The following is a 16,444-nucleotide window of genomic DNA, read 5'->3' as shown; positions in this document are numbered from 1 at the left end:
CATGTGCAAACTCAACATAACATATCAAATCCAATTCTCAATCGTCTGAGCAATAGCTCAAGCATGTGAAATGCCTTTTTAACATTCCTGCCTACTCCTAACCCAACTTTCAAAGAACTGCGTACATGAACCGCTTGGTCCCTCTGATTGACAAAACTACCTCGGGCGCTACAGTTAACTTACAAGTCATGTCCTGGCTCGTTTTACAAAAAAAAATCAAATTGAATTTTAAATTTATCCAAATTAAACTCATTCTGCCGCCCCTCAGCACAATTGGTCAAAGTTTACAAGAACACCTTTTAAAGAGAGGTAAATTTCTTCATTATCCATTATACTATCTGTTTTGGTGTAATGCACAAACTGTATTAAACATGCTGCCTGAATTCATATCCAAATCGTTTATAATATTCAAAAGCTACATTGAACCCAATACAAATCCCTGTGGAACATCGCTGGTAACAGGCCGTCAGTTCGAAAAACAATTGGTCACTACCACCCTCTGTCTCCTACCATAAATGTAGTTTTGCATCCAATTGACAACGCTTGTCTGAATGCTGTGTGATCGATTTTTGCACATTAATCTAACACGCAGACACTTGTCAAACGCTTTACCGAAGTCTATGTGGACAATGTCTACGTTTCTGCATTCATTGGCTTCTTGGTCACATCGCAAACAACCGCAATCAAGCTTGCCAAACACGGGTTCCCACGGACAAAGCATGCTGACTATGTGTAATCAGTCCTTGCTGTTCCAGTGCATGTAAACCTGGTCTCTCAGAATCCCTTCCAATAACTTACCATTACTGATGTCAAATTCACCAGTCACTAGTTCACAGGCTTCTCGTTGGAAACGTTCTTCAATAAATTCTTAACATTTACCAGCTTCCAATCATCCATCCCCTCACGTGTGTCTGTGCATGATACAAATATATGTGTTCGTGGCCTCACACTTTGTTCTGTAACTTCCCAGTAAGTATCGGGATGTGTATAGGCATGGATATAATTAGCTTCAGAGGGATGATGTGGACTCGGTGGGATAAATGAACGTCGAATCTCCTGCTCCTCGCATTCTGCTTGACCTACTGTGTTATTCTAGCACCACACTCTTGACCCTCGATTGGACAAATGGAGTGCTTACGCATTCTAGGTATTATCTTATGAATGCCTCTACACCCCTCGTACACGTCGAAATATTCACTTGATCGAAAAATTCCACCTCAAATATGTCTTCATTTTTATTGAACAGAGCATCAATAGCTTTATTTATCCTTTTACCCCACACTGACTGGCTTGCATTCTCCCTAATAGGAACAACATTCCTATGAACATCCATTATCTCATTTTTGAAATACTTCCACTAGCCAGTCGTCCATTCACAAATTAATGTATAATGTGACAGCAGTCTGATAATTCAACAGTACGTAGAGTCATATCTCAGTCTAAAGCATAATATAATTTTCTGAATAGTCACACATTTCCCGCAGCACAACGGCATTCAATTTGCACCTTGATAGCAGTATGGACATTCACCAGTTCCCCTTCAAATAACACAGCAGACAGGACCTGACATCAGCCGCTGTTCGTCAAAATTGCCTGAATTCATAAAATGAAAACACCAAATTGATTTCGATCACAGAATATAGAGAGACTTACAAGTGGAAAATATGCACCATCTGATAAGAACTAAATACACTGGTTTCGCGCTATAAAATCAATTTTAACAGAGAGTTGCATTAATTTTAAAATTGAATAAGTAATGCAACTTTAAAATCGTATTAGTACCACGAATGTGCAAAATGTGAATTTGCAACTGATAAGAAATTAAACAAGTGAAAATACGACATTCTTCCAGAGATTGAGAAAAGATATATGACCATGTAATAAATAAAAAATAGAAATGAAAGTGATAATGCGAACGTATTAAGATATCTTTAAAATGTTTTCTGTGATAGAAAAGTAACAACACTGCTCTACCTGTCAGTCTGAATGCGACAATTATGGGATAGTCAATGGCAAACTAAACCTGGAGGTACTCTTTGTGTTTCTATCAGAAGATAGAAAATGTTTCTGAAAGAAAATGTTACCTCATATACCTCACGTCAGGCTCCAGGGAGATAATTGGTTGTTTTGAGATAGTGCATTAACAGTTTACAATGGATTAGCACAGCCTCTGCTAAGATGATTTTGAACGTCGTGGAGGACATAAATGTTTTATTAACTGCCTGGGTCCTGTTGTAATAAAATGCGATAAAGAGAACATCCAGATTCATCCCAGTTAATTTCATTATCATTGGCAGACCAGACTGCCTGGATATTGGACACAGAACTGAGCAGAGTCGAATGCCTCGCCATGCTGAGAAATGGACATTTTCTGTGGAAAACTCAGTTCTCTTCTCCTGCAAGCTGTTATAATTCTTTTCCATTCGTTTACGAAGAAAGTGCATTACGCATCCAAGAAGAAAAGAACACATAACAATGTAAATTTCAGCACAAGAGCAGGCCACCCAGCCCTTGAAAAGTGCGTGAATCTAGAGACTCCACCTATACCTGTAGCTCATTTTCGAAGCGCCTGTATCCCTCTACTCACTTTCCTTTCACGAATCTGTCTGATACATCTTAAATGATTTTATCGTGCCCACATCTGCCACCTTTACTGGCAATGCATTCCAAACACCCATCGCCCTGCACATAAAGAACTTCCCACGCTTATCTCCCCGAATCGTTTCCGCTCTCCCCTAGTAAGTTACAACCCCCATCGGGGAGAAAAAAAAATGCTATCGATCGTTGCTATGCAACTCATGCTGTAAATCAAAAACAATAACAGAAATTGCTGGGAGATGCTCATCATGTCTGGCATCGGCTGTGGATAAAATCAGAGCAACAGTTCGCGTCCAGTATGCCTTCCTCAGAAGTTTATTCCAGGCCTCAGATGTTGCAGCTTTTTTTAAAACTCTGCCGAAAATTGATGAGTAATTGCAAATAACAAATAATCTATCAACATGCAGCTTATTCAATCAAAGGGAAATCGCAAAACAGATAATGTAATAGACACAAAATGGCTGAGGTTTTGAAAATGTACGAACAAAAGTATTGAAGGCTCGTGTTGGAGGTATCTAAGCTAGTCTAAATTTCCTCCAACTCAAGCATAATAACATAGGACATAAGAGGAAATTCAGCCTCTCAAGTTGGTCTGCCATTTCGTAGCATCATTGCTGAACTGGTGTTATGAAAGTTATTCTGGCAGTTATGTAGTTAACTTCTTGTTGTAATGCAGGCCCCGGATCATATTACAGGGTTCCAGTAATAGAAGATGGTAGTGCATTGTGATCGTCTCGTTAAATCACTGGAAGATGAGCTAATGCTGAAGACGATGGTGTTGTAGGTTAAGTGCAATGTAGGGAACCAGTGTGGCAGGCGCAGATAAGTTTCGAAAGACAAAGCAACCCAGCATGATTTGCTCTGCTAACGTTTTCCAATAGGCGCGGGAACAACAACTCCATAAACTGCAGACGAACAACCAGTTTGTGGGCACTAAGTGGATACATTTTGCTGGCTCACATAGCTTTGCTTTTTAAGACTTGAGTTTAATTTGATGACGGATTTTCTGCGTTTCCCGATTATTTTTCTGAAATTTTGAGTGGTTCTTCCACAATAAATTTGACATGCCAGATGGGACCGGGAAAAGAGCATTTCCTCTGAAAAGAGGCTGCAGCCGCAGGGCACTTCCCAGTTGAACCAACAGCTCTCCAGAGACAGACGGAATAAAATGGCTGGGCACACACAAAAGAAAGGGTAAGCGTTTTGCTGCTAATTTGGACAATATTCTGTCAAGTACGGTAGTTTCTCGGGAACGCAGAAAGCTACTGGCGGGTCGCTCCGATCCAAAGAACCAGAAGGGGGCGGGGTGGTAAAGAAAACTTTCAGGAGACGCAGAAAACAGTTCAGGAAAACTACACAAGGGGCATGCAGTTAGAGACGAAAGGAATTGAGACAAATATCCACGTGGTGTGTTTACGTTTCTGTGAAGCTTTAATAAAATAAAGTTTTAAGTTTTACGAAAATAAAGAAAAGCAAGACAAAACGAAAAGGAAAATAAAGGGGTGTGAGCGATCAGGAACATATAAGGCATGTTTTAATGGTAGTAATAGTGATTTAGATGAAATTCAAAATCGGCAGATTGGCAGATTAAAAGTTAAATAATAGAGATTATCAGAGTGTTAAATTGTTACTGGACTGTTGAATGTTTAAGACCAGGTCTGTATGGTAACTGAACAGTGCTTTTAGAAATGAACAAAGGAACTATTTATGCAAGGTTCTGAAATAGAGAGAGAGAAAAATAATGGCTCAGTGCTGAGCTTCTGACTGATTGCAGGACGTGTATGTGTGTGTGAGAGAGAGAGAGAGAGAGAAAGAGAGAGAGAGAAGCTCTGACTTGCAGAAAGGCTTTGTTTATGCATGTGCATGTGTGAGAGAGACAAGCTGTGGCTTGCAGAAAGGCTGTGTATGTGTGTGTGTCTGTGTGTGTGCGTGTGTGAGAGAGAGAAAGAAGTTCTGGCTTGCAGAAAGGTTTAGCTTGTGTCTGTGCGTGTGTGAGAGAGACAGACTCGACAGTTTAACCGTTGTGATCTGATTTGCATGCACAATTGTTTGTTGGTGGTCAAACATTTCTGTTTTGTTCCCCAGAGCTCGAGATCCAGGAGTGCTTTGATTTTAATTTGCCCTGTCGGAATTTAAGATATACATTTTTTTCTGGAGTAAGTTTCAAGGAACCATCGTGTATTCTGTGGCGAGATTCCGAGAATAGTACTGGCAGAACCAATGAGGATAGATTTTTATGTGCATTAGTTGAAACTAAGGAAGTTTAAGGACTGATTGGTTGGTAAGGGACAATTGCAAATTGAGGAATTCGGGAAAAACATATACGAACTGACGAGGCACAATTGGACTTCTAAATCATAAGGGTGTGATTTGTGAAAACAGAGATAATAGTTTAGCGAGATTGAAATCTATGTCACGATGAAAAAAGGGACTGCAGTTGGAATATTGACGGAGGAATTTCCAATATTAAGAAGCGATATCATATAAATTTCTGAAAAAGTGGAAAGAAAAACTAAGGATTTATTAACATAATGAATGGAAGAAGGTACCTTTGATATGAATATGTGTGATGAAATGCAAGGTTTAATTGACAATTACAGACGTAAGGATAAATCAAAGAAGAGAATGTTGAAGAGAGAATAGGAGGTGGAAATTTTAAAGGTAATTCGAGTTGAAGGAGTGGATTTGCAGAACGTTTTTCAGGCATCACTTGCGACTGATGGGGTTGCCAGAGAGCAGAGAAAGCAGTTTCTCTTTACAAAGGGTGGCCATGAAACCATCTCCGCGTACCCAATGAAGATTAAAGGGCCTTCATTCCTGGGGGCCCAGCAGGGGACAACATCTATATATCCCAGTTCGGAAGACTTGGAACTTCACCCTCGCTCCATCGCCCCCCTCCCCCCAATCCACACACACACACCCATTTAGATGGAGAGAATGTAACACACTGTCCTGCAGTAAGGGGGACATTACAGTTAGAGGGGAAATTTAATTGGGAAGAAGCTGTGCCAGAATAGAATATGTTAAGAATAAAACGGGACGCAGAGCAGACGAAGAAGCAAGCACAATTAGGTGCTTTTGACATGGAAAAAGAGAGACTTAGAGATGAAATTCGGGAGCAATACAAATTAGAGAACGGAGGGATTATGAGGCATATTTAAAGCTTTGCATGGATGTTGGGCAGAAACAGGCGGACGGTGATACTGACAGTAATGGGGGGAACAGAGGAGGCAGTAATGTGTTCAGGAAAATGGGCACAAGGAGAGGAAGCGAAAAAAGAATGGCAAGATACGAAGTAGGTTCTGAAGTGGAATCTGATGAGGAAACACAATGTAGCAGTTTTAATAAGGGAAAGAAGCTGTCACAGGGAAAGATACTGTCATTGCTTATAAAATCCATTCCTTGGGAACCCAGGATCTAGAAAGGCTGAGAAACGTGTTGCCCAATTTTCATGACAGAGCAGGAAAGTGGATTAGAGACATTCAGGATGAAACTATAGGGCGGTTGTTGGCTATGAGGGATTGAAGTCACCGTTAATAAAGGTGTTGGGACTCACGAATTAATAGAGATAATGAATTGAGCGTGGCTGAAGCATGTGGTGAACAACCCGATGATTGATGGTGCTGCACTTGATCGAGTAAGACAGAATGCGTGGCTGGCACTTAGAGATTGTTATCCGCACAAGATTGATCCCTAAGCTTTGAGAGAAATCCACTGGGAGACACTGAAAACCCAGGAGCCTACCTGGAAAAACAGTTGAAAAAGTGGCATCTTGAAATGGATCACGTGACGGAAGGTAGTCAACTGCTGACCACAATGTTCCAGACTGCTATTGTTGAGGCCAGGACCTCTCAATTCAAATCTCAGTTCGAGAAGGTAGCGGTCTGACGTCGATGAACCGCCAAGACTTCAGAGATTATGTAGGCCATGCAGTCGAGAGATACTGGAAAGACAATAAGAAGCTGGCTGAGTAACAGGAGGAAGTGCAAAGAACTTTTTCACTACTGCAGCTCAAGGAACCTAAAAAGAATGAAAGAGAGAAACGCAAGGCGATGTTGCCAGTGACAGATCGGTTGATCGACGGTAATGTAATGAATTACATGCTGTGTTGGGAGAGCACCCTAACGCCACATGGCAAGGGCAAGGAAACCACATGCCGATAAGAAATGTTTTTGGAGGGACATTTTCCAGAAGTACCATACAAAGGGCAAAATAAAATTAAGCGACAGCATTGGCGGAACTAAAGTTTGCAAGGACAGGGACAAGGAGGTGGGGTCGCTAAAGGATATGGTGAGAAGTCAGATTCAGAGAGGATCAGGAATAGTGTGCTCGGGGTATTATCAACCAGGCCATTTCAGGAGAGATGTGTTCATATTGGCCCTGGGCCTCCTGCACCCGGGGTGCACCTCTGAGTCACAGACGTGCAGCTGACCCGCAACAATCCCTGCAGGCCAGATGGGACCTGTAAGTCCAAATAGGATGTATTAAGTGTACCCAGAGAACCCCTTACCCGTGTCGTTGGTAGCAATGTGCACCATGACCTCTGGCCTCCCATTCGCCCAATTCAGAATTTCAAGCAAATGCTCAGATATGTCCTTGACCCAGGCAGCAGGGATACAACACCCCATCCTGGAGTCTCGGACGCAGCCACAGTAACACCTGTCTATGCCCCCAACTAGTGGCTCGCCTCCTTTTTTTGCTCCCTTGGATTTTGTCCGACCTTGTTCTACAGCAAAGTCAGTTATAGAGTCATACAACACAGAGAGGTCCTAGGGGACAGACTGATCCCTGGCAACCATCATTTCCATCCATGGCACCCCCATTTCCATGCCCATGCCCCATATCCTTCTAATCCTTTCCTATCCAAGTATTTGTCCAAATATTTTTTAAATGTTGTTAATGTACCTGCCTCTGCCACTTCCACTGACAGCTCATTCCGTATGAGAATCAGCATCTGTGTAAAAAGGTTGTGCTAACGTTCCCTTTTATTCTTTCCGCTCTAACCTTAAACTGATGCCCTCTAATCCTCAATTCTTCAACCCTGGGAAAAAGACTGAATTCATTCACCCTATTCATGCCTCCCATGATCATATACATTGCTATAAGATCTCCCTTATGTCTCCTGTGCTCTGAAGGGAAATGTTCCAGCTTGTCTAACTCTCCCGATAACTCAAGCTATTGAGTTGTGGTGTTATAGACCTGGCTACCGCTGTGCTACTCCCCTGAGAAGCTATCCCCAACAATACACCAGATCTCTCTTCTTAAACATCCCGCATCTTTGTCCCCTGTACGATCCTCAGTGTGTCCTGCTGTTGCTCCAACCCAACCACGCAGACACCCACCTATCTGATGGAACCTGGATGTTTGTTTAGTACAAGAGCATGGGTGTTTTTAAACGCAATGAATGGAATTCTGAAATTACATTTGGACTGAATGTAATGTAGACCAGCGTGAAATGGAGGTGGATGACCTACGTGACTTGCTGTAAGGATACTGACAGTAGAATCTGAGGTGATCATGAGTATATCGAGGTAGAATGTGGGAGACAAGCTGGGACTGTGCTGGAGTAGTCATGGTGAGATGGAACAAATGCTGGATGGAGAGTTTCAGCAGCTGACGGACTGACACTGAGGTGAGCCATCGGAAACTGAGCAAGTGGCCATCATCTAATAGGACAGAGAAACTGATCCATTGGCCTGAAACTGACTGAGCACGTGGCTGTCAATGACTCCAATACAAGGGAATGGAAACATTGCTCAGAGCCTGTTCCTGTAACATTCAACACAACCAGGAAATGGAAAGTGAATAATGAGCTGAAAACAAGGCTCTGTTAGATTCAAAATCATTCAATGTTCAGTCATTGAATATTCTAACCTGCAGAAAGGAATTTCCCAGAATCACAGCAGAAGGAGAAATCAAGCTTGGCAGAGACAGAATGAAGCCACCGCCTGCATCAAAACAGTTCAGAACAAAGAGGCTGAATTCTCAACCAACTGACAAGCAATTCAGATACTTTTAGAGTTACAGATCGAGTTCAAAATTATTTAGGAAACAGATACACTGGTCAGTGGTGTGTGCCAAAAATACATGAAATAGCTTTGTGATGTGCCGTTTTTACGTTGAGAAATGAATTTTTTTGTTTTCGCTAAGAAGAGCACATGTGTAGTTCACTGATCACTAGATTTACAGACAACGAAAACCTGATCAAGGAGTCACAGGTCAATTACGCTATTAGTGACAATCCATCGCACGCAACAACAGCCTGTTACACAGAGAACAGAACAGCTTCTAGTTTAACAGAGACACTCTCACAATGAACATCTGCTGCTTTAATAAAAATGTTACCTCTTTGAAGAAAAGGAACATATCACCAATACAGCGAAACGTTTAAACTGCCCAATGTAACTTCGGAGTTTTTAACCAATTCAATGATCACTGTTTCTAGCTGTTTTGAAGCTATTTTGAGCAGGGTATGTAACGTGGGTCTGTGTGGACTTGCTGGACCAGGGGCCTGTTTCCACACTGGAAGGATTCTATTCAACACAATTGTCAACCTGTCCCACAGCAGGATGGGTAAGGCCGGAGTGGACTCTGTCCCGGGCACGGGTTGTGTCCCACAGCAGGATAGGTAAGGCCCGAGGGGACTGTGTACCGGGGAGTGGCTGCGTCCCACAGCAGGATGGGAAAGGCCCGAGGGGAGTCTGTACTGGGAAATGATCGTGTCCCACAGCAGGATGGGCAAGGCTATGGACAAGTCTGGACCTGGGATTGGTAATGTCCGAGGGAAATCTGCACAGGGGAGACGTTAGGGTGGGTGAGGCCACGGGAATCTGTACAGGGGAGAGTGTGTGTCCCACAGCAGGATGGGTAATGCCCGAGGGGACTCTACCGGGCAGGGGTTGTGTCCCACAGCAGGATGAGTATGGCCCGAGGGGACTCTGTACCGGGGAGGGTCTGTGTCCCACAGCAGGATTGGTAAGGCCTGAGGTGAGTTGTACCGTGGAGGGGTTGTGTCCCAAGCAGGATTGGTAAGGCCTGAGGTGAGTTGTACCGTGGAGGGGTTGTGTCACAAGCAGGATGGGTAAGGATGGAGGGCAGATTGCACCAGAGAGGGATTGTGCCCCACAGCAGGAAGGGTGAGGCCCGTGGGTACTTTGTACCGAGGAGGGTATGCAACCCAAAGCAGGACAGGTAAGACTCAAGGGTAGATTGTACCGGGGAAGGGTTGTTTCCCACAGCAGGATGGGTAAGACCCAAGGGGAGTCTGCACCGGGGAGGGGTTGTGTCCCACAGCAAGATGGGTAAGACCCGAGGGAGTCTGCACCGGGGAGGGGTTGTGTCCCACAGCAGGGCGGGTAAGGCCCGAGCGGAGTCTGGTTCTGGGAGGGGTTGTGTCCCATTGCAGGATGGGGAAGGCCCGAGGAGAGTCTGTAACGGGGATGGGTCGTGTCCCACTGCAGAATGGGTAATCTGTACCGGGGAGGGTATGCGTCCCAAAGTAGGATGGGTAAGGCTCAAGGGTAGACTGTACCGGGGATGGGGTTGTGTCCTACAGCAGGTTGGGTAATGTCCGAGGGGAGTCTATGTTGATGAGGGGTTGTGTCCCACAGCAGAATGGGTAAGGCCTGAGGAGTGACCGAGAGCAAAGATATACTTAGGGAGCTGAGGGGCAACATTTTCCACAGAGGACAGTTCATACATGGAATGGACTGCCAGTGGCGCAATGGAGAATCAAGAACAATTCCAACATAGAAAAGACATTTGGGCAGGAACTTGGAGAGGAGAAGGTTTGAAGGGCCATGGGCCAAACGCAGGGAAATGCAACTCATTCAGTTCAGGAAACCTGGTCAGCATTGATGACTTCAGCCAGAGAGTCATGCAGCACAGAAACAGAGCCGAAGTCTTGAGTTATTGGATGAGTGGACTATCGTGACAAGGCATGTTGTCGATACTGAAATAAGTTAGAGAGATATGGATGGTCGTCTGGACTGGGGCAGGTTTCAAACGTATGAAGTGATTGGTGAGAGGGGCGGAAAGTACAGAAATAGGAACTGTTTTTGGCATTAGAATGATTGAAGATCTGATCCACAAGACAAGCCATAGATACAGTGTAGGAGAGGAAACACCTAACAGAACATTCCCAGACAGCATTCCCACCCTCTCGTGGAAGGCCCGCTTTCCCCTCTTTTGTACTGATGCTCATTAAGACAGCTCAGGCTTGGATTGTTAACTGTGACACTCCCGATGTTGTCTTAGTACAACAAAACTTGCAGTAAAGGCGGTGTCTGAACCTGGGTTGTGACTGTACTGTGCTCCCCCTCCAGCACTATAGCTATGTCATGTCCTGTTAGCTGATGTTTGGAGCCCTCGCATTGCTCTCTGCTCTGTGCACTGAGTGTGATCTTACCTCACTGCAGGATTTATTGAAGGCTCCAGATCTGACCTGTGTCTCTCTGGCTGACAAACCTTCTTCAATGAGGGATGGATGAGACACCCAGGAGCTGGGGAGTCTATTAGGTCAGGACCTTCCGGAGTACCTACAGACAGATAAACAGAATGTAAAATTGGACTGATGCAGTGCAATGTCTGACCAATCCTGAAGCGTTCACTCCCGAGAATGCACTGGCCCCGCTCCTCGCTCACTCTGGTTGGAGGACCGGATTCTGCTCTGTCCTCCAGTTCCGCCCCTTCCTCCCAATTGCAGTGTTGCCAGTCTCCATCGTCTATCTGGAATGGAGAATTCTGTTTGCTCAGGATCTGGAGTAGCTCCAAGAGCGAGGGACACTGACAGAGGCAACAATTAGACCCACACAGTGAGGGATCCCACATGGAGAGTTACTTAGTAATATCACCAGAGAGCAAGATCAAACAATTGTGCAGGAAGAAAGGGTTTTGATTCATGTTGCACTGGGATGCACAACCTGGAGCAGACGACGTGATAGCCTAGTGGCATTATGTGAAACAATTTATCCAGAAACTCAGCAAATGTGCTCTGGACACAGGTTCAAATCCCACCATTGCAAATGATTGAATGTAAATTAAATGCTTCAAAAAAGATGCAATTAAAAACCTGTAAGTGAGTATTAAACAATTGCTGATATTAAGAAAAACCCACCGGGTACATTCATGTCTTGAGTGAAGTAATCTAAGCTGCTCCATGTCTCGCCGTGTCCTGGTTAATGTGACAGTGCGCATTCTCTTCATACAAACCAAACTGCGCGTGCGTCAGAGGTTATCAGTGCATTTATAGAGAATGTCCATAACTGCACAGAATCATGGGGGAAATATTAGACATTAACAATTGCTCTGTCGAGTTACAGTCATTGAGATGGCTAATATGCAAATAGATTTTTCGGTCCAACTTAACCATACCGGCTAGGTATGTAAATTACCAATCGTTCTGGGAGTTTGAAAATAAGTTTGTTACTCGAGTTGTGTAAATCGGTTGGAAATGTGTACATTGTCAGATTTACATCTTAACTATGTTGTCAGATTTACATCTTAACTATGTTGTCAGATTTACATCTTAACGATTTCTTTAAAACCGCACATTGTTTTATGAGAGGAGTTTAATGCTCCACAATGTCGTGAGAATGATCAATCCTGCAAAACAGTTTACTTTCTGACCAATCCTGAAGCGTTCACTCCCGAGAATGCACTGGCCCCGCTCCTCGCTCACTCTGGTTGGAGGACCAGATTCTGCTCTGTCCTCCAGTTCCGCCCCTTCCTCCCAATTGCAGTGTTGATTGAGGCGCAACTCAGCAGCGAAGCCACAGAAACATTAAGGGACAAGGGAAGTTGGAGTCGATGCCTTGTGATGCGGTGAAAATATCCCGAATCTTAGACCAAAAGGCCGGCGTTCAATTCACAGATGGTGCAGGTGTGTGTAAAATCAACTTTGAACAGGTTCTTGAGGGAAAACAAGGGAAGTCAGGAACCGAATAAAAACAATAGAAACGCACACAATGTGGTGGGGCTCTCAATACTCAGGTGATTTTAGTCTTTACCAAGTGTTTCAGGGTCCTAATACAGTCTGCTCCACTCTTCCTTGTGTACAGCCATATCCCACGATTGTGGGGTAAAGTGTTGTGGTGGGATATAAAGCTGCTTTTCTGGAACTCCCTCAGTTTTGGAGGTGAAAATAGGTGAGAAGGAGTAGGGTTTTGTATGGAGTTACCTGTTCCCCTCTTGTTGCAGCATCTTATTATTGCCCTGACTCTACCTCGTACATGTTTGGTAGAGATCAGTGACGTTTCATAAGCCCACAATACAAGATCCGTCACTCTGTTTAAGACAGCAGAAATCTCTTTTATCACTATAGTCATGACATGCATGGACCTGTTGCAGTGCTTCAAAGTCCATGAGACAGCCATACTCTCTATGATAGACAGACTGAGTTTGGAACTTCCTCTGTCCTTAAGACTTTATGCACTGCTTGCGCTCTTCCATTTTGCCTTTGCACATTCCCTTTCCAACACACCCCACCTGCATCACTCCACAGTTGGAGCTGTCAAGGGCAGAAGTCTGTAGAACATCCTCCCTAACCTTCTCTATCATCCTTTTAAGATGTATTTTAAAATCATTCTCTTTAATCAATGTATTGATCATCCATGAAGCACCTTAGGAGATTTGCCATAGTGAAAGATTCCATGCCCTGTGCAATGAGGCAGGAATAATTAATGACTTCAGAGTTAGGGATCCCATGGGAAGAAGCGATCACCGTATGGTTGAACTAGAATACATATGGTGAGTGTGAAGATAAAATCTAATAACTGGGTTCTGTGCTGGAACACTGGGAACTACAATAGAATGAGAGAGAATCTGGATAAAGTAGACTGGAAACAAAAATTTTATGGTGGGAAGTTGATGAGCAGTGGAAGATTTTCAAAGACATTTTACAAAGGTCTATTCCAGTGAAAAGGAAGAACTGTATGAAAAGGCATACTCAGCAATGTGTATCTGAGGAAAGTGATCAAATTAGATCATAAGCCTATAAGACATAGGAGTGGAAGTAAGGCCATTCGGCCCATCGAGTCCACTCCGCCATTTAATCATGGCTGATGGGTATTTCAACTTCACTTACCCGCATTCACCCCGTAGACCTTAATTCCTTGTGACATCAAGAAGTTATCAATCTCTGCCTTGAAGACATTTAGCGTCCCGGCCTCCACTGCACTCCACGGCAATGAATTCCACAGGCCCAGCACTCTCTGGCTGAAGAAATGATTCTGCATTTCTGTTCTGAATTGATACCCTCCAATTCTAAGTCTGTGCCCACCGGTCCTAGTCTCTTCACCTAATGGAAACAATTTCCTAGAGTCCACCCTTTCCAAGCCATGTATTATCTTGTAAGTGCCTATTAGATCTCTCCTTAACCTTCCAAACTCCAATGAATACAATCAAAGGATCCTCAGTCATTCCTCGTATGTTAGACCTAACATTCCAGGGATCATCCGTGTGAATCTCTGCTGGACACGCTCCAGTGCCAGTATATCCTTCCTGAGGTGTGTGGACCAAAACTGGACACAGTACTCCAAATGGGGCCGAACCAGAGCTTTTTAAAGTCTCAGTAGCACATCGGTGCTTTTATATTCCAACCGTCTTGAGATAAGTGACAACATCGCATTCGCTTTCTTAATCACGGATTCAACCTGCATGTTTACCTTTAGAGAATCCTCGACTAGCACTCGCAGATCCATTTATACTTTGGCTTTATGAATTTTCTCAACGTTTAGAAAGTAGTCCATGCTTGTATTCTTTTTTCCAAAGTGCAATACCTCGCGTTTGCTCACATTGAATTCCATCAGCCATTTCCTAGACAACTTTCCCAAAATGTCTAGATCCTTCTGCAGCCTCCCCACTTCCTCAGTACTACCTGCCTGTCCACCTAACTTCGTATCATCAGCAAACTTCGATAGAATGCCTCCAGTCCCTTCATCCAGATCATTAATATATAATGTGACCATGCAGGTAACCATGCCTCGGATCCAATCAACAACAATCCAACTTTGGTGCAATTGCCGAATGGGCAGGCTGTTCAAGTCCAAGGAGTTATCCAAGCAGCTCAATCCTCAGTCATACAGTCCCCCCAATTTCAGACTGTTCAGATTTCTACTATACTTGAAAATGAAGACTCCCAGGAATCTGTGGATAGCATGACTGACTCTCAGAAACGTAGAGGAATTCTATCGAGTCGGCGTTCATACAGAAAAATCCTGAATGAAATTTCTTCTGATCCCACCAGTGTGCCAAGAAACCGATGAAGAGAAATCAGAAGAAGAATCTGTCTCAACCATTACTACAATGAAGATGCAGACACCCATCTATCAGACTAGCAGCGGACAATACATTGCTATGACACAGGGGGGAGCAATTCAGCTGGCGAACAATGCTACAGATGAAGTGCAAGGACTTCAGACACTAACAATGACCAACGCAGCTACAGCCAAGGTTGGAGCAGCCATTATACAGTATGCACAGAGCCCTGATGGACAGCAAATCTTTGTGCCTGGCAGCCAGGTGCTTGTACAAGGTGCTGCTGGAGATGTCCGAACCTATCAGATCCGTACAACTCCTAACTCCACTGTTGGCCAGGGCATCTTCACCAGTCCTCCAAAGCCAGCCCCAGAATGCTGAAGAAACCACTCGTAAACGTGAAATCCGCCTCATGAAAAACAGAGAAGCAGGTCGAGAGTGCCGTAGCAAGAAGAAAGAGTATGGGAAATGCTTGGAGAATTGTGTTACCGTTCTGGAAAATCAAATTGAAAGAGAAGGCGTACAAAGTGGCCAAAAACAGCATGAAACTAGAATAGGGAAAACGTTAAAGGTCAACCGAAAGCCACAAAAGAGCTATAAAGAAAAGTAATATCGAACATGAGAAAAAATAAACTAGCACAGACTATAAAGACAGAGAGCAAATGTTTATATAAACATATATAACGAGAAAAGAATGGCTAAAGTAAATGTTGGTCCTTTGGAAATGAAAAGAAGCATTTAGATATGGGATATCACAGTGGAGGATACTGATATCTTTCCAGTAACTAGAAAAGAGACAAAGGTAGGTGAGGATTTGGAAACTATTGTTATGACGGAACAGCTAGTTTTAGACTGTTTGGAGGTAATTGAGCGAACGATAGAGAAGTCTCCTGACCTTGATGCAATGCATCCCAGGGTACTAAAAGAGATGCCAGGAAAAATAGCAAATGCACTGGCAGTAATATTCCACAATTCATTGGCCTCTGTGGCAGTCCCAGCAGATTGGAAAACAGCAAAAGTGATACCACTGTTTTAAAAAGGAGTTGGACAAAAAGTGGGGAATTATATATCAGTTAGTTTATTCTCTGTAGTGGGAAAGATGCTTGGGTCTATTATCAAGGAAGAAATAGCAGGGAATCTCGATAAAAATTGTCCCATTGTACAGACACAGCATGGGTTCATGAAAGGCAGGTCATGCTTGACCAATTTTTTGGAATTCTATGATGACATGTCAAGCCAGATGGACAACGGGGACTCAGTGGATGTGGTGTAGCTGGATTTCCAAAATACCATCAACAAGGTGCTGTGTAAGAAGCTGTTGCATAATATAAGAGTGCATGGTGTAAGGAGTAGAAGATTGGTTGACTAATAGGAAGCAAAGTGTGGGGATAAATAAGTATTATTGAGAAGTAGTGTGCCTCAGGGATCGGTGTTGGGACTGCAAGTATTTACAATTGATACAGATGATTTGGAGTTGGAATCAAATGTAGTGTGTCAAAGTTTGCATGTGACACTAAGATGATTAGCGGAACAAAGTGAGTGTAGGACTGTGAAACTTTGCAGTGGAACATAGATACATTGAGTGAGTGGG

At 43.7% G+C, this 16,444-nt stretch overlaps 1 pseudogene; it reads left to right on the top strand.

The window, feature by feature from the left end:
• The first annotated feature begins 6,375 nt into the window (after positions 1-6,375).
• LOC148134091 (cyclic AMP-responsive element-binding protein 1 pseudogene) lies at positions 6,376-15,463 on the top strand (annotated as a pseudogene).
• The last annotated feature ends 981 nt before the right edge of the window (positions 15,464-16,444 follow it).

Source organism: Chiloscyllium plagiosum, unplaced genomic scaffold, assembly GCF_037043375.1.
Source record: "Chiloscyllium plagiosum isolate Xiang-an unplaced genomic scaffold, Cpla_swu_hap1 HiC_scaffold_88, whole genome shotgun sequence".
Taxonomy (NCBI): Eukaryota; Metazoa; Chordata; class Chondrichthyes; order Orectolobiformes; family Hemiscylliidae; genus Chiloscyllium; species Chiloscyllium plagiosum.
This window is presented reverse-complemented; position numbering and strand designations above follow the sequence as displayed.